The 18,360-nt window shown below is 38.0% G+C and overlaps 1 protein-coding gene across 50 annotated transcripts in view; it reads right to left on the bottom strand.

Annotated features, from left to right (window-relative positions):
• TFPI (tissue factor pathway inhibitor) overlaps positions 1 to 18,360 on the bottom strand; it is a 187,039-nt gene that overhangs the window by 50,326 nt on the left and 118,353 nt on the right. For 23 of the 50 annotated variants that reach the window (XM_046944004.1, XM_046943972.1, XM_046943996.1 and 20 more), the window contains one exon: positions 4,873 to 5,098. The gene's annotated coding sequence lies outside the window, so the exon portion shown is untranslated. Of the gene's footprint in view, positions 1 to 2,634; positions 2,782 to 4,872; positions 5,099 to 5,340; positions 5,410 to 18,360 lie in introns of those variants that run through there. The other 27 variants (XM_046944005.1, XM_046944012.1, XM_046943976.1 and 24 more) reach the window with 5 other exon arrangements.

The raw sequence follows: 18,360 nt of genomic DNA, 5'->3' as shown, positions 1-18,360 counted from the left end.
CCGATATAAATCAGTTTGGCTCTTCTGTTATGAATGGAAATTAATGAAAATCTATGTTAATTTATATAGGTTGGAAATGTGGTTCAATAAAGCCTTTTATCACTTTAACATACAAACCAGCTCTGAGCTGACAGCTACATGTTCCAATTGCCCTAGGAGGCCAAATGCAAAATCTAGCCCTGCTTTAGTACAGTATCTCAAAACAAATAAATAACAACAACAAAAAAAATAATTTATCCTTTTTCTGACTCCCACTTCAAATGTCACACTTGATATAAACAACGGCTAAATTCTTGTTTTGCCCGTTCTTTGTGTCCTACTTATCTTCAACAGGGTGCCCCTTTTTTGCACTTCTCTATATATTTTGGGGTGGGAAAACACCTGGACCATATATAGCCATTCATGTCAGCAGCTGAGGAGAAACAAGAAAGTAACTACAACCAGATCTGAGCCACGAGCACTGAAGTGGAAATTTACCTAATCTCCCACTGTTTTTTTCCAGTTATAGAAGAACTAGTGCTCTCATTTGTCAAATTCTCACAGCAAGACAGCTCAGACACAACATTTCATTTACTACCTTCTATTTCAATGTACCTTAAAGCTGTTTTGCACCGGAAAGTATTGAGGTAAATTATCATTCCTACTGTATGCTATGCATAGGTCAGAATCTAGATTTTTAAGTCTGGCCTACTTTATATTGTCAAAAAACAAAGTCAAGATCACAGTTGTGTTGACACAGGGCTTCAGCATTTCTCAGAACCAATCACATACTGCTACTAGGAAACCAACACTGCAGCAGTGCTGTGACTATGCCTGTTTCCAGTCACAGCTCCAGACCCTGGTCCATAAACTGACTTTTTTTGACCTAAACCCCACCACCTCATTATGGAACTGGCCTAGTGATCCCTGAGCTGTGTCTAATCCTGGTTACCCTCTCTAGAACTAAGCAAACCTATCTAGCTCATTCAATTTCTTAGCCTGATCTCAGACCTGCCTAATGATCTGGACTGCCACCTGACTGTGTGGTTGCTATTCCCAGACCTGCCATGCTTGCCTTGCTCATATTGTAGGACTGTACACTTTTTGGTTGAGGCACTGTCCTCAAATGAATGCCTGCCTCATTATTGCACTTGGATCATGGTTTATCTTCCTTTGTGAAACAACCTTTCCTTTCTTCTTTCTGATGCCTTAATGCTTTTTTTTTTTTTTCCAGAGGATATCACAATTTAGCTAAAAATTAAGCTAAAATATATCTTACAGTCCACTATATTTCCAAAAGATGGACCTGCTCTCTCCCTGCCTCCTCCCTTTCTTCATCTCTTCCTAGCCAGCACACCCTTCTTTTGCATCAACTCAGTCGCCCCTTTGGCCTTCATGCTCCATTCACCAATGCTCAGCAAAGGGATTCACAAGTTTGTTCAGGGAAAAGGGAGGCAAACACTTATCCAGGTGACTGCATGAGGGAAGAAAGGAGAAGGGTAGAACGGACTCTCCCTTTTTAAGTGAGAATGAGCTGTTACTATTAGCTCCAACAGAACAGCAACTTCTCCCTTGGTTATCTTATTTCACAGTGCACTTGGGCTATATATTTAACTGAAGTTAAATGTAGAATTTTGATCCTTGCAAATCCTCAGCAACCACTGTAAGAAAATTTGAAAGGCATTGAAAAAAAAATCTTACTTTACTTTAAAATCTTACTTTAAAATTGCAGTTTAAATAAGCGTAAACATGTCCTCCTACAGCAGTGCAAAAGCCAAAGTTAACACTTCACTGAGTGCAAAGCTGACAATATATTAAATGCCTATCTGACCCTTCAGTTTGCTAATGTTGTCAATGATGAATAACAAATCCACTAAACTCCACCTATAATTTGTTGACAGAGCTACTAGCTGAAAAGCATCAAATGACTGCTTTCTAACTATAGTTTAGGGAAATTTACCAGATGCTTACACAAATAGTCACTTATGTAATCAATTAGGTATAACTACAGAAGATATATACCTGTAATTTCTCAGGAGAAAATTATACAGGGTACATATATGGTCCCTCCACTGCGCTGCTGTTTTTGCTTGTTGCACTTCCCGAACCCCCAGCTAAGGTTTTCTTATTTCTCATCTTGAATTAGAACTGAAGTACTTTGTAATTTTAGCTGACTGCCTATTCAGCTCCCTCAGACAATACAAAGCAGTGAGGATAAATACATAGCCCCCCCCCCCCCAAACGTGCATACGGCATGGGAGCATTCAGCAAAAGGAAGTGCTGGACAAAATGGGTCAGATTGGCTTAAAATGTGAAGGAAACATAGCCTCAAGCCACCCATGCAATTTCAGACACAAAAATACCTGGTGTGCCTATCTGGAAGGTCCTAAACGCAGTCATGTTAATCATGTTAAAGCATGATGCTTTAGTAGATAATTTGGTTCAAAGACTGTTCTTTGCTAATTTTTCCTTCTCCAGACTACAGTTCTTCCTTAAAACTTATTTGTCATACAATTCCATTTCTTCTAAGCTTTTGACAGCTATTATTTTCCCACTATGCATATTTGTATGTTTGGCACTAAGATACATACCAATGAAGAATTTTTTGTTGTTGTTCAGAAATAAAATACATATGTGGATCCTCCCAATTCCTACCTGGCTGAGGGGGGTGAAAAAAGCCACGGATATGTTTCAGCTTGGCCTGTCACTGTTCATTTAATTTGAAGTACAAGTGGCAGATTGGTAGTAGTAGACCTGGCAGAGACTCCAGTCAGTCACAGATGGAAGGTCAAAGCAGGTGGCCTAGATGGCAGTGTTATGTGAAGCAGTTGAAAAAGAAGGGCAATAAGTGAAACAATTACTATATTGTAGAACAGTAGAAATGGGGTCTAAAGGTCTAAAATACATACATATATATATATATAAAAAAAAAAAAACTCATGCTAATTACTTAAAACTCCATAGATGGAATAAAGATGAAAGTACAGTAATTGTTGTCTTTACCCTCCTTTTCTCTTGAGCACAGAAACTATGCCAGTGTTTTTTTCTACTTACTTCTTTTGAAAATACCCTTCAAGTCTTATCTATCTTCTGCTTATCTCTATCAGGAGTCAGTCCTACATGCCTGTGATCAGCAATAAAACACATAAGTCCTATTGTGTTATTCTAATACCCTATCTAAATATATGCTATATACAGCCATCAGCTGCTGGATCTATTAATGGGTATCATACAATGGCTAGTAGCACTCAAAGCGTGACTGAACCACTGCATATTTATAAACAAAGTATGGCCATATAATGATGTCATTTTTTCAAAGTTCAGATTAGCTTATGATGTTATTAATAGCATAGAATTGCAGAATTATTTGAGTTTGAAGGGATTTTTAAACGTTATTTAGACCAACTTCCCTGCAGTAATTATACAGGGACATCTACAGCTAGATCAGATTGCAAAGAGACCCATCCAACCTGACCCTGAGTGTCTCTAGGAACACAGATGGACCTCTTTGGGCAACCTCTTTCAGTGCTTTGCTACACTTATTACAAAAAACTTCTTTTCTTGCATCCAATCTCAACCTCACCTATTTTTGTTTGAAACCATTTCCCCTTGTCGTATCACCACAGACTCTGCTAAATAGTCCATCCCCTTTAGATACTGAAAGGCTTCTACCAGGTCTCCTCACAGCCTTCTTTTCTCCAAGCTGAACAGCCCCAACTCTCTCAGCCTGTCCTGATGGGAGAGGGGTGCTATCAGTTGGATCGTCTCTGTAGCCCTCCTCCGGACATGCTTCAACAGGTCCCTGCCTCTCCTGTACTGAGCACTCTGCATCTAAACATAGTACTCCAGGAAAGGTCTCTGCGATTCTAGAAAATCTATAAAGTGTTATTATCAAATTCCATCATGTCATTTGGCAGAAGCTTGTAGCTGTGCTTCCATCAGTCTGCCTTTTCACCCTAAGTAAGTACAAAATACAAGACAAAGTTTAAAAGCTGTGACATTCACAGGCTAACCTGGAAGAGAAAGGACTTCCAGCCTACCTCAGGATCTACTGGTGCCATAGAAGAGAACCTTGAGCCTTGTAACACTTGTCAAAAATTCATGGATGGTTTCATTACCAGTCTTGCAATTAATAAGTCTTCCCCTCCTGCTGTCCCATTACAGTGCTTACCCCCATCTATGCACAGCTTTCTTTAATGTGTTTAATGCTAACATCTTGGTTTTTAGGACTAGATAAGGAAATAAAACTGCTTTTGAAGTGGCACCTGAGGACATAATTAAAGGTTTCATCTATTCTGCCACCTGCCATTAGCCCAGACTGAGGGCAGAATGTTATAGCATTACATTTACCAACACAGAAATTTATTTATACTCAACAATTGTTCCTTCCAGTATATTTAAAACTGTTTCCATATTCATCCTGTTTATTATTATTCTTCGATTTTTTAAATTTTTTCTTTCCCTAATTCATTAAATTTTAAAAGGTGTTTACATGTTCAAAGCAGACCCATTAAGAATAAAAGCATTTATTCCTCAAGAATTTATTTGACAGTTGACATATACAACAAACAGCTGCTGCCACTCGAGTTTATTCACAACATGCTGTGATGACATCCAGAAAGCCACAGAGCAGAGCCGTCTGACCTTCACCATCCTTTGTCTCTCCTGCAGCAGTTATTTTCCAGCTGAGCACTTTGTGGTGCTGGAGCTCCTATTTACACCCCCTTCCCTCAGACTCAAGAACTCAAGTCGCTTCCACAAGATACAACACAATCAAGACGTTTCTGTAATTGCTTCCTTCATAACTTACTCCCAGTACTACAGAATTATGCTTTCTTGTCACAAAACAACAAAAACTGTATCTCTAAACTACTTAAGAACTTGTTTACGTACCACACTAAGCAGTTAAGTCACCGCAGGCAGCCAGCAGACCGTTGAGGGGCACTGCAGGTTAACTCCAGTTCTCCACGCATTCCAGACAGCTCTCGTTTCTCACCTGAAGGCCACACACAGGCAGTTCCTCAGCTTCCTTCTGCCGGACAGCTGCTCCATTCTCTATATCACACCAGAGCTTCACCACATGCTGAGTACTGGGCAGGGCTGCTCCTCTGGAGGCGATCTGTAGAGAAATTGTAGAAAAAAAAAAAAGTTTAGACAACTTCAGATACACAGGTATACTACTGATTTTTCTACATCCTTTGTAAAAGCCAGGCAGTGCACTGTGCTGCTGGGAAATACCCCATCATTTCTCCCTGCTCCTCCCGCACCACCTTAACCAGAAAGGAGCACCGATTTTAAATAACCAGGACCATTTGAAGCTGAATTAACACACGAGAAACGCACCAAAACCACAAAACAAACCTCTTTTCCATCAGCTGAAGGCGGGATTCCCACCGAACGCCCCTCACAGCCGTGTGGTAGACGACCGTTAGAAGGGCGCGGAACGGCGCGCGCCTCCCGCCCCTCAGGGCGCAGCACGCGCACCCACGGCCGCTCCATTGCGAGCACTCTGCTAAACAACTGAAGCGCTAATTGCACAATTACTCTGCTAATGGGATCCCATATATATCTTAGAGCTCCAAAAACATCGCGTTGTTCGCATGATTGCAGTCACTTCGGCTCCATGACATCGGTAGTTGTCTCATGGAGTGCTACCACCGTTTGCCTCGCTCACAGCACACCACCATTGCTATGTGGCACAGGCCAGCTTGTTGCAGGAGCACTGCAGGGGGGAAGCACTTTAATACAGCTCAGTTGGATGACTTTCAGCCACACATAAAAACATTTTCCATTCGGGATAACTAAACATTTATTCTCACTGGAGAAAACTGGCAAAGCCCAAACCAAATATGGAGGATGCAGGTGAGCATGTGAACCTATCTAATAGCTCTCTGTTGGTGCCGAATTCAACAGCTAAGAAGCATTGTGACTTGTGCACGACTGGGAAGTAGGCACCCTTCCCAACCGGGTAGCTGTGCCGTGAGAACCATGTTGTATTGGAAGCTGCCATCACGACAGTAGTTGACACCACTGTTAATCTCAGAGTTAATTCCATGGGACGAATAGGATTTATTAATGAAAACAGGAGTAAAACCAAACCCTTGGTGCGTGTTATGCAGCCTAGACAGATGCACTATCAGCCCTTTCACCCAGCTATAGTTCCAGCTGTTCATTTCTAAGTTCATTTTCATTAATTGATATTTTGAGATACACAAACTTTCCAGCACAAAGCACACTTAGAAAAGTCACAACGTAAAACAGCATTTTAAACAAATTAAGATCATTATTATCTCTGTTAGAACTTACAGTCCAGGATAATAAGTCACTTAAGAAGGACCATATATATCTTAAGTTTGTCTCACAAGCTCCTCATTTTACGTAATTCATACCAGTGAGCAAAACTAGCTTATTTTCTATTTTACATGTGGGATCCAGCAAGGCATTAGAGACTACAAACATCCACATGGAATATATCACTCACTTTGTTAGCATTACCTAATGTATGTAGCACAAGTTACACAGGAATGTTGATGCATATTTCTGGACTAGAATGGTCACCTTACTGAACAGAAGATTTAAGACTTGATCTCAATATTATTGGCACTGCTAAAAGGCTTCTATTCTTCTTAGGGGCTGGACTGTATGGTCCCCAAAGTTCCTTCCAACCTCTACAATTCTGTGATTCTGTGCTTCAGATCTTCAGAATGGCTGAGTATGCCAGAAAGCATACACTGACAGGTGAGTGGAGATGATACATGGTAGGCAACAGACACTTAATCATCTGTTGTGATAGGGAAGGGAATATGGTTTCAGACAAAAAGAGAGATTTAGACTGGATATAGGGAAAAGGTTTTTTACAATAAAGGTGGAACAAGTTGCCCAGAGAGGTGGTGGATGCCCCATCCCTGGAGACACTGAAAGTCAGGCTGGACAGGGCTTTGAGTACCTGGTGGAGCTGTAGGTGTCCCTGTTCATTGCAGGGGAGTTGGACTAGATGACCTTTAATGGTCCCTTCCAGCTCAAACAATGCTATGATTCTATGACAAGTAGGGTCAGAGTACTGGAAGTTGAAAAAAAATTTCAGCGCAACCTCCTGGCTGGCTCAACGAGACCCAGCAGTCCTAACTTAAGTCACAACAAGGAAGAATTATTACGATTGCAGTTGTGCCAAGCATGGAGTCTGAAAAAATCTCTCATATTTAAATAATCTAGTGAATACCTTTGTATCTGCAAGTGAAAAATCAAAGCAGAAGCAAAATGTTCATTTTGATGAAAAACTTGTAGAAAATTACAATAAACAAGGAGCCTACATAATATTTCTGTACACATGTTAGGGCAGCATATAGACTCAGGCAGATTCAGTACATGCCTGAGCAGACAAAACTGAGGATTTTGAGTGGGAAGCCCTAAGGGTACCTCAGATAGGACAGGAGAAAGGTTTAGGTGGGAAGCCTTGGTTTACCTCAGCAGGGAAGAGCTCGAGCGAAGCCCTGAGGTACGTCAGCAGATAGAGCAGAAAGGTTTGGGCAGGGAGCCCTGACTTCCCTCAGCAGGGACAGCAGGAGCGTTTGGGTAGGAATCCCTGAGGTGCTGCTGTGCAGACAGCAGAATGTTCTGAGCAGGAGGTGCTTCCTCTGCATCTAGGCAGGAAATACTGAGTTATCTGAGGACAGGAGGAGCATTTGGGTGACAGCTGGTGCATAATGGATATAGAGTAGACAAATTCATTTACTGGTAAAAATTATGAAGAATTATGTGAGAAGTCTAAGGAATTGTCTGGGTGAACAAGTGAACTCTGAACAAGGGACAAGTAACCTACTATGGCGTTCTTCATTAAGCCTGTGATTCACATAAAACTACAGCTCTCAGCCATGTGGTCTCCATATATCAGATTCTGAAGAGCATAACAAAATAAATCAATTCTTATTATTCCCAGTACTGAATACAATACCATCATACCAGTAAAACCCCTAACACCCCACATTATTCTTGTCCACGTGAAGTAGACTCATGCCTACTTCAGTAGTGTAAAGGACAGCTACCACAGCAACTCAGCCATGGCATAAGGTATTTTTCTCCTGGCCTACTATTTACTGAAAACGACATCACCAATCTGTTTTTACAGCCAGTTTAAACCTCCTGATCTGTTTGAATGTAATTTTCCTGTGTTTTTACACAGTGCAAAGAAGTACAAAGAGGACTAGTAATAACCTCTGTGGAAGCTAGGGAATTACCAATGGTTTATTTTCCCTGAATTAAACATATATTCTTAATATGTTCACTTCTGCTTGTTAGAAACTGGTGGGTATCTGGAGAGCTATAGAATGAATCCCAAAATGACCTTGGAACAGCAAAGCTACGTATGCTAGCCTCTAGCATTTTAGCTGGAGCATAACAGGTTTTCGGTTTCCATTAGAGACATGACATATCACAGTGACAAACTGTTTAAAAAAAAAGCAGTGAATTCAAGAAGCATCATAGATTATTTCCAAGCTGAAAATCCATGTAGTAACAAAACATGTCTTCATGTTAATAACTTAGTAGGAAACTTAATAGGGAAATAGAAGTAAAAGATGACTGCTGTGCAACTCAGACTGACTCTAAAATTTAAGAGCTGCCTATTTGCTAATAAAGTTCCAATAATGCTATCTTGAAAAGCCCCAGGATAAAAGACATCTTTAATGTATCTTTTTTTCTAAGTGCAGAACTCACCATCATGATTTGATTGGAGTATAAAGGGAAATATGTTCAGTGCTATTCTTTGTAAGCGTTTCTCAATTCACAACACTAAGTTGCCTTTTTTTTTTTTTTTTTTTTTTTTGGCTGTTCACTACTTTTGATTTATTTCATATGTAGAATAATACAAATGGTATCTTTCAATCTCTCTTCTCAGCATGCCTGACTATTACTGCTTTTACTCTGAGAATTTACTCTGATTAAGAGACTGCATGTACTGTCTGTATAGTTCACTGTGGGAAGCATGAGTTAATGTTATTACTAAATTATTTGCTATGTCCTACAGGAACAATGCCATCTAATTATCTAATAAACACCACCTGCGAGACAGAAGAGATAGAACTGTCTTCATATTATATTTTGAAATAGCAATGAAAATGATATTCTAAAACTGCTACATTAGCAATTTTAAGGACCAAATCCTCTGTCTATGAAAAAGGTGGAAGAAAACAACACTATTTTGACAGTACTCTTCACTCTTGCACAATTCATTTGACATGAGGTACAGATAGCTATTCAGTCACTGTTAGTGTATATTCTATTTAGAGTAACTATACGAAGGGTGCAATTAAAATTACAGAATTACCCACTAAGTCATGTCTCCGGAATTTCATTTTTCAGATTACTTCATAACTATAGCCATTTTTTTTTCCACCAAAATGTTTGTTTTTTAACTGATTAGTTAATGCTCAGATTGAAAGAGGTCACTTTCCAAAGGTTAGTCCCATCAGATGACTCATCCTTATTGTTTCTTACTGTAATCCCCCACACACTTGTATACTCTTTTATCTGAAGAAGGTCAAGGAAGTGAACATCAGAGTTTCTCTGTACTACATGGTATTACACATCCCATGTAAACACATAAGATATATACATACTAAGGAAACCATCTTAGACTACGCTTTGTATGTCTCACCAAATATAATACAATTAACTTCTATGTATTCAATTACATCTTGTTTTCTGAGATATCAAGTAAAATGAGGTGAGTGCAACTAAAAATAAAGTACACATACGTACATATATATATATATATTTTAACAGAAGTGATCTACTGATCATCCAACATAGCCTGTAGCAATTCAGTCATCTCTTTGCTCTGTTGGCTATAAAGTAAGAATTTAATTTTTATTTCTTTGTTCCAGGTAAGGTTTTTGAAACAATCTGGAACTAAGAGCAGATGATGATGATGCAGCTTCAGGACATTCACGTAACTTGGTTTGTGTGGCAGTATACTAACCAAAAAAGTATATTTTATTGGTTTATAATTAAAAATTGGATGATAGTTTATTTTAGATAGTTTAGATAGTACATACCTTCTGGATAATTTTTCACTTACCATAATGCTGGTATAACATCAAACACTTAACAAACATTCTGACATTACAGAAAAATGTACTATAAAGAGTATAAATCAACATGGCTTGAAATTCTTATGGTGAAAAAGGTGCTTATGTGAAAAAAAAAACCTTATTGAATGCAATAATCAGTTACTGATAGGTATTCTAAATGAAGTAAAATCATTTACAACTAGGACAAATGACTATCTCAATTCTGCACAAAACAGCTTATCTTGTATAAAATCAGATTCTGCCTGTAGTGCAGTGCATGTTTTATCTATTTATCCCTGAATTTGCAAGACATATCACTGCTGATGAAATTATGTCTTGTGTCAGAAGATTTGTATTAGCATTTAGAAGGCAAACATTCTGTGTTTAATAGTACTGCAAGTTGGGGTAGGACTGATTATCTCTCAGCATCTCTTCCAAACTCTGCAACTCTGTGATTTTGAGAAGAGATACCTTTTGTACTTTAAACAGAACCTAGAGAAGACCTTTATTTCTGATGTATGAAAACATCAGCGTGCTTATCTCGTTTGCCATGAGATACTACAATATAATAATCTTCTTTAGCATCATTTAACACTCAGTGATAGTCAATTGAAAGATCCCCTTTGTCCAATGGAAGACTGCTATTATTTCATTTAAAATAAAAGCAAAGAAAAATCACTTCCCCCCTCCCTTTCTTTTTCAAGATGACAGACAATCCAGTATGTAAATTACTATTTAGCACTCAGGATGACCCCACAAGACTTAGTAAATAAAATTATAACTATTTTGCATTGGATTCCAGATATTTCAGAGTTAAAACAAACAAATGAAACAAAACAACAACTACAACAACAAAAAACAAAAAGCAATACTAACACAGTTGTGGGAAAAATTCCCTTGCTACTGTTTCTAATTTTATGCTTGGGACTCAAGTGCAGTTCTGTCAGATATAAAATAAACAATAAACATCTATGAAGGTTACCCAAAGAAATCTTTGCAAACAAATGCCATATGACATACAGGAGGATGCTATGAATTCCTCTAAAACTCCATCTTGTTCAATGAATTCCCCCTTTACTCAGCACAGGTGAGGCCACACCTCGAGTACTGTGTCCAGTTTTGGGCCCCTCACTGTAAGAAAGACATGGAGGCCCTGGAGCATGTCCAGAGGAGGGCAACAAAGCTGGTGAGGGGTCTGGAGCACAGGCCTTACGAGGAGTGACTGAAGGAGCTGGGGTTGTTCAGTCTGGAGAAGAGGATGCTCAGGGGAGACCTCATTGCTCTCTATAACTACCTGAAGGGAGGTTGTAGTGAGCTGGGGGTCAGCCTCTTCTCTCGTGTGACAGTGATAGGACTAGAAGGAAAGGCTTCAAGCTGCGCCAGGGAAGATTCAGGCTGGACATTAGGAAATACTGCTTCTCTGAAAGGGTGGTCAGGCTCTGGAATGAGCTGCCAGAGAGGTGGTGGAGTCACTGACCCTGGAGGTGTTCAAAGAGCGTTTGAATGTTGTGTTGAGGGACATGGTTTAGCGGGAACCATTGGTGAAGGGCGAACGTTTGGACTGGATGTGGGTCTTTTCCAACCTTAGCAATTCTATGAATGCCTAGAAGCTATCAGTTCCACCGATCTTAAACCAAAGTACAGCACTGCCTCCTCTCTCAGAGTTAGTGTTCATTAAGAGAAAAAATGTGGAGCCCTGCTGTGTAGGGCTGTAAAGGGGCTGCTAAAGGAAATGTTTTATTGTCTGGCTTTCAGTATAAGATTGGATTTCAAAAATACTGTACATTTTTAAAAGTCTCAACAGATAGTAAGCAATGAAGTGAGTCTCACATGAGATTAACTCTTTAGAATACCACAGTAAAGTTTATGTATGGAAAAATGATCTGTATGCAACCCACAACCTAAAATTCTGGAATTTCTTTTCCTTTTCGTTTTTCTACAGTACCTTCACATTTTCATATCCCTCCCGTTCTTCAGAAATGCCTGAAATTAAATTGACAGAATTTCTCACAGGTCTATGGAAATGTATCAAATTTGAATGCCTTTATCTGTCAGAGAAATCCCAAAAGACTGCCAAAATGCTGCATTTGATGCACATCAATGTTGACTTCATACAAATCATTGAAAGAACACATAGCACTCCATATTTGAGCTGAAGATTATGATCCATGCAGATAATGAATTTTAAGACATTCTGCTCGACTGGAGAGTTTCAATTTTTCTCCTTTTGTTTTATATCACATTTTTATGTTTTGAGGGAGGGTACACTGGGTAATCTGACTGCTTTAGCTTATTTACTGCACTATGCTTAGTTGTATTCACACTACTGAGAACAAAAGCAATGCAGGGAGGACACAGCAATGTTTAAGGTCTCTACAGCAGCAAAGACAAATTCTGCAAATTCTTAGAAGGTGAAGAAGCAGTGATGTTTTTTCCTAGGGACAAAGAAGGGATTTGAAGATTTACTGCAATCCAGGAAGCAATAAAATAGTTGTTAAACAGAGAAAAAAAATCTGAAGAAAGAGATGTGCCCTGGAAAGCCATATTAGGCAGGAGGAAGAATTCTTTTTGAATCTTTTATTTTTGGTTAGTCTTATGAAATTTCTGTTTCAAGAGAGTTACTTTTTCCAGTGGCACAAAATCCAATCTTGCTTTAGACTACTACACTGAGAATCTCATGTGCCAACATGTAATCATCATTATATGTTGATACATTTATATATCTCTATATTTCCAACTACAGTATAAAAGGTATAACATGTAGTGTTTAATCATCCATTTATCCTGGAGATGAGTGTTCTTTTCAGAGTTTTTTTGTGCATCTGAAACAGACTTTCGAAAACGTCTTTCGAAGTACATTGTGTTAGGAAAGATTTTCCCCAAATAGTCCCTCAGATCTCAGTTCCTACAGACTTCTTATACAACATCTATGCAGAAAAGACAAAATTTCCTTCCACATCATTTACTTCCTTGTCAATCCGACAACATTTGTAGATCAAGCACACAATAGGAAACTCAAAAGCAGCACAATTATGCAAAATCATTCTGATTTGTTCGTAATATCCCCCCTCAACAATTTCAGCTATGTCTAATGTATACTTAAGTCACACCTCCCTTCTTTGAAAGGAGTGTGTCAGTGTCTCCTAGACAGCCTGAGTCACAATTTGCACCTAAAAAATAGAAGTACAGGAAATCACCCTCTCAACGAAAACATTCTAAATCCAGATTTTCAATATTTGCTTTATAGCATCCCACACACAAATTGGCCGTTCCCTTCAATTCTATCCAAAATTGCAGATGGTATGTTGGGTGCTCAGACTACCTTGAATTAGAGTTAGTGTCTACTTTACTATTAAAATTCTCTATCACTTGAAACCTGGTACTTTCAATAACATTAAAATCCCAAGATGTTGTTTAGACCAAAGACACAGGAGGGGGTAATTTAATGGATCATTATAGAATGAAACTGCAGTAATAGTGTCTTTTTACACCTCTTTCACTAGAGGCTCGGGCTGGAAACACTGCAGCCAGATGTCCTCAAGGATATATTGCATAGGAATTGAATCTCCAACTGTAGCCAGCCTAAGGGGTTTTTATTAGGTTTCACATTCTGAAAACATGTCTTTTTAGTATTGAGGTAATATAAAGCCCCAAACAGCAAACTACCTGACTATAGACTGTTGGATAGACAAGGTCATATCCTAGAACAGCTAAAACAGTTATCATTTACTATTCATACTACTTCCGCTGCAATAATCAAAGAATAAACAACCTAGGTTTGCCAGTCAATGAGATTTATGCTGAGGACTTATGTTTCCACCATGAAACTGATCAATAAAACAGGAGAAGAATGTATTAAATCAATATTAAAATAAGCTAAGGTCAATTAGAGAGTTGTTGGTTTTCAAATGAAGACCTTCTCTACTGGCAACACATTAAATGCTAAATACTTAAATGCAAAAATGCTATCTCAAATTGTTATTATTTATATTTACAATACATTACACCTCAGTCACTGTAACAATTTTCTTCACAATATTACAGTTTTAAAACATTTTTAAAGTATTTTGAATGTGTAGATTTTATTACAAAATCCAACCATTAAAATAAAACAAAAAAATAACAAACAAAAAATCTCCCCACTGAATTAGTCCAGAATTCAGCCCTACAGAATTTCTAAAATGTATAGATTTGGCATACATCAAACTTTCCATCTGCCAGTCAGAGTCTACAAATTCCTGTGGTAGCTGCTGCAACAAACTAACTGTGCAACCAATTAAAAGACTGGGGGGAGGGAGAAAGTAGAATAAAATAGTCAATGAAACAACAACAACAACAACAACAACAAAAAACCACCACATGAGAGCCCACAAACTGAAAGAAACCTCAATTTTCTTTTTAAGCCTTTGGAGTATTTCCAGGACCACAGAACTGAACCATTCTCAGGTTTCATTTCCTACCACATATTTTCTATGAAGAATGTTCTGTGAGCCATAATCACGTCACAGATCTTTAACAAATACAAACTGTAACAGCTCTCTTCACAACATAACTTTATTTGGGAAACCAAGACACTTCAAGTGGAAAAACACTGAATTTCTTTGCATTTCTCCTACAGCTCGACCTTCAGTTAGCTTGCAAAGGGGCAAAACCAAACAGTCCACAGTACCACATGCTACTTTTACTCCTGTGTTTGTAATTAAGCCACTCTCTTACAAGCCCCCAAAAGATTTTTGATTGTCACACCACTGTGCTTGTGTCTAAAGGGGAAATTCCTTTTTTAGATTCTTCTGGTTTTTTTTTCATTCCTTTTCTATGCCTATTGCAGCATCTTAGTGAAATTATTGTTATCTAGGGACCTTAACTAAAGACATTTACAGCTCATGTTCTGATGACTACCTCACTAATAGTCCAGTGTCCTTCACAGAAAGTTGTTTTTATGTTTTAATCATCTTTCCAGAGACCAGAAGCATAACCCAAATCATTATGAGTTAATTCAAATCAATGTCCAATGACTTCCTAATTTTCATTTCACACTTAATAGCGTTCATGTCTGCATTTGGTAACAGTTCTATTGAAACTTTCTATCAGATATTCTTAGGATTTTTTTTTTTATTTTTTTTTTTAATCTTTCTAAAGCTATGTTTAATCAAGCATAAACACAAACCACGGTTTCCTGGTGAAATGACTGGAAGTTAGGATTCCCCTTAAATACTACTGGTCTAAAATGTCTCTTGGATTTATACAGAATAAATGCAGAACAAAACAAGTTTGATAAACCTTTAAGCTTAAATTCATTCCGAGAATGCTTTCAAATTTTATTTACTTGCTACATTATACTAAGGACCAATACCATGTGCTTTTATTGCATACATAGGTAAGCAAGCTTGGACCACACGAAGATACTCAACCTCAGGGTTCTGATAGCCTACTAAAAAGAGCTTTTGGAACTAGTGCCTGAGGAAGAGTGAGTTTAACACACTCTTCTAAAAGTTTTTTTTTGTTTGTTTGTTAAGATGGACAGTAAAATTTCCCTCTTAAAGTATTTTCATGGTAAATGACTGTCATACTCCTTAAACAAGTGTATGAGTCTATGCTCTTTAAAATAATAAAATTTTATTTAGGTGTCATTCAAATTTTAAACGATGTCAAATTAGTTATTCCTTGATTTTGATTTACTGACTCATGGTAGACTAAATATTCACATTTCTGATGTATACTTTAAGCATACTGATCCTCCGAGTCTCAGTACAGGCTGAAGAATTGCAAAGATTTATTTCCATTAGCAAAGTCTGAAATTTCTACCTTCTGAGTACATCTTCAGAGTTCAGGAGCTATACTTACAGGTATCATGTCAACAACACTCTACCTTACCATATTTCATATCGTGCGAGAAACTAGGGATAGCAAGATACAATACCATCTGAAATATTTATTTTGCTCTGAAAGTGCTAAAAATTCAATTAAAGATCTCTGATAGATGGATAAGCGAACCTTTTGCCAAGTCAAACCAAACCCTCATGTGAATGACTTTAACTCTTACTCAAGTAATTTTACTCTCAAGTTCTTTAAGGTAGATCTCTCAGAGTCCTTTTGTATGTACCAGGTCACCAGGTACATAAGTAAATCTGGTCATGTACCAGGTTTATGTGCCATAATCCTAACGCCACTCCTATCTGGCAGAAAATCCATACAGATATCTCCTTTAAAAAACAAACAAAAAAAAACTTAAGAATGAAAATCAAGTTTGTACCCACTTATCTTTGAATGAAATCATAAGATTTTCAACCGATAAGAAAAAAAGGTTATCGTGGAATAGATAATCACGTCAGCCCAATTTGATACTCCATTTAAATTACCCAGATTAAGAGGTTGGAATCAAGAGCTCAGGGGTCCTGATAGCTGTGGATAAAGATGGTGCTCTCAGCTGCAGAATGTATTGTTTTGAATGCTCAGTTGACTTATGCTGTTCTAAAGTAAACAGGTTGGAGCTGCCTTCTGAGAACTGCATTGAAATCTAGTGGTTATTTTGGCTAACTTCTACTCATCACATTCCTTTAACTCTTATGTAGCATACTTGCCCAAGTAATTTCTCAAACAGTGGAACGTAATTTGTTTTCACTAATTCTATGCTTACACTTTTAAGTAAAACCTCAATTATTCAGTGGTAGTCTGTCACTTCTCTGTTGCAGATTACCCAATTAAGAAAGGTAGCTTAGATCTCAGGCTTCTTGAGAGATTCACGTTAATGGACAGAAAAATCACAGCGTTTATTTAGGTTCTGTTCGATCTAGAAATGATGTTATCCTAACAAGACAAAATCATTATTTAGTAAGTAACTGTACTCGAGTAGGCTGTTCACACAAATTTAATTAGTGCTTACAAGAGGAACTTGGAGCATGTTGGTTTATTATTGCACTCTTATCTGCATTTTTTCCTGTTTAAACACGCATTATACTGCTGCATGTTTGACTGACACTCTTACACATTAAATTTACACTTCAGATCTGCATAAATATTTCACTCAGTTATGTATTTGAAGTTTTTCAAGTTTTATTCCACATTCCTTTCTAGATTTGTGTTATAACCGTTCATACATTACTGCAGAAAAAAGGGCTTTCTACCTTTTAACCTTTCCTCTACTGTGTAACCTTTTCTGCTGTTTGAAACCTTTGAAATAAACCATTTGCTTCACAAAAATGCATAACTCCTAAACACTTATCTGAAAAATAATTCAGTAAGAACTGCTTCATTGATTTGTACAAGCTTCTCATAATTAAGCCTCAAGGGCAGGTGTACACATGAAGACAATTGACACAAATAAGTCATTTTCAGGAGTTTTCAATGATGGTTTACTTCCAAGCTGAGGAGCCAGATGACAGATGTACTTATTTATAGAAGTCTTGCTTCTTTGCTGCTTACTGCTCTACGTTATAGTACTGAAAGATCAGTACTATTAACTAGTAACAAAATAGGCAAGGCATGAGTACTGCTTCACAGTCTGCAAACTACCTTAACATAATGTTGCTAAAAAATTAATTAGTCTTTTCATTAATTATAAGAGACATCCACAGCACAACTCTTCTTTTTAAACTACCGTGACAATACAATAAGATGCTGTTCAAGACAAATAACAGCCTAAACCTGAATTTTTAATAACCTATTGTTAGAGTACTGCAGCAGGGGACGTAAACTGTGATTCAGCAGACAGACTTGCCATATGGTAAGCTTTTAGTGCCAGCATTAACTGAATCCCAGAAACCAGCACATCTCCTTTTGAGTCTGAAAAAACCAACAAAACCTATTTGTTTTCGGAGGGGAAAACCAACATCAACCGATGACAGCTCTGATCTCAGTGGAGATTATCTATACTAGTATAAAGTATTTTTCTGAGGAAACTGTCCTTGCTGATATGTTCTGACACGAGTATTGGGTACATACAGATGCTTTCAAGCAGTAGCAGAACATTTCAGTACTACAGGCTCCAGTGCTTTTGCTCTGCTTCTGAAGTTACTGATCCATTACTTCCTCTTACCTAACTAACAAAACAGCCTCTCAGTAGCTGCTCTGCAGAGGGCTCCCAAGGCTCTGACTTTCTCACTTCCCACTGTTATGGGTATATTCTGCAAGGCCAGAGTGAAAACATTCAGTCTCTACCCCTATCATGTCACAAGTATCAAATCACAGAACAGTATCAGTTGTATCTACACATATTGTGGAAAGCACCAAAATCCTTGAATGGATGAATTGATACTTACCTTGGATATCTCACTACAACAGTAAATTGATATTATATGCCCTCTGCAGGCTATGA

Source organism: Gallus gallus, chromosome 7 (genome assembly GCF_016699485.2).
Source record: "Gallus gallus isolate bGalGal1 chromosome 7, bGalGal1.mat.broiler.GRCg7b, whole genome shotgun sequence".
NCBI lineage: Eukaryota > Metazoa > Chordata > Aves > Galliformes > Phasianidae > Gallus > Gallus gallus.
Note: the sequence above shows the minus strand (reverse complement) of the source record. Positions and strands in the feature narration are given on the sequence as shown.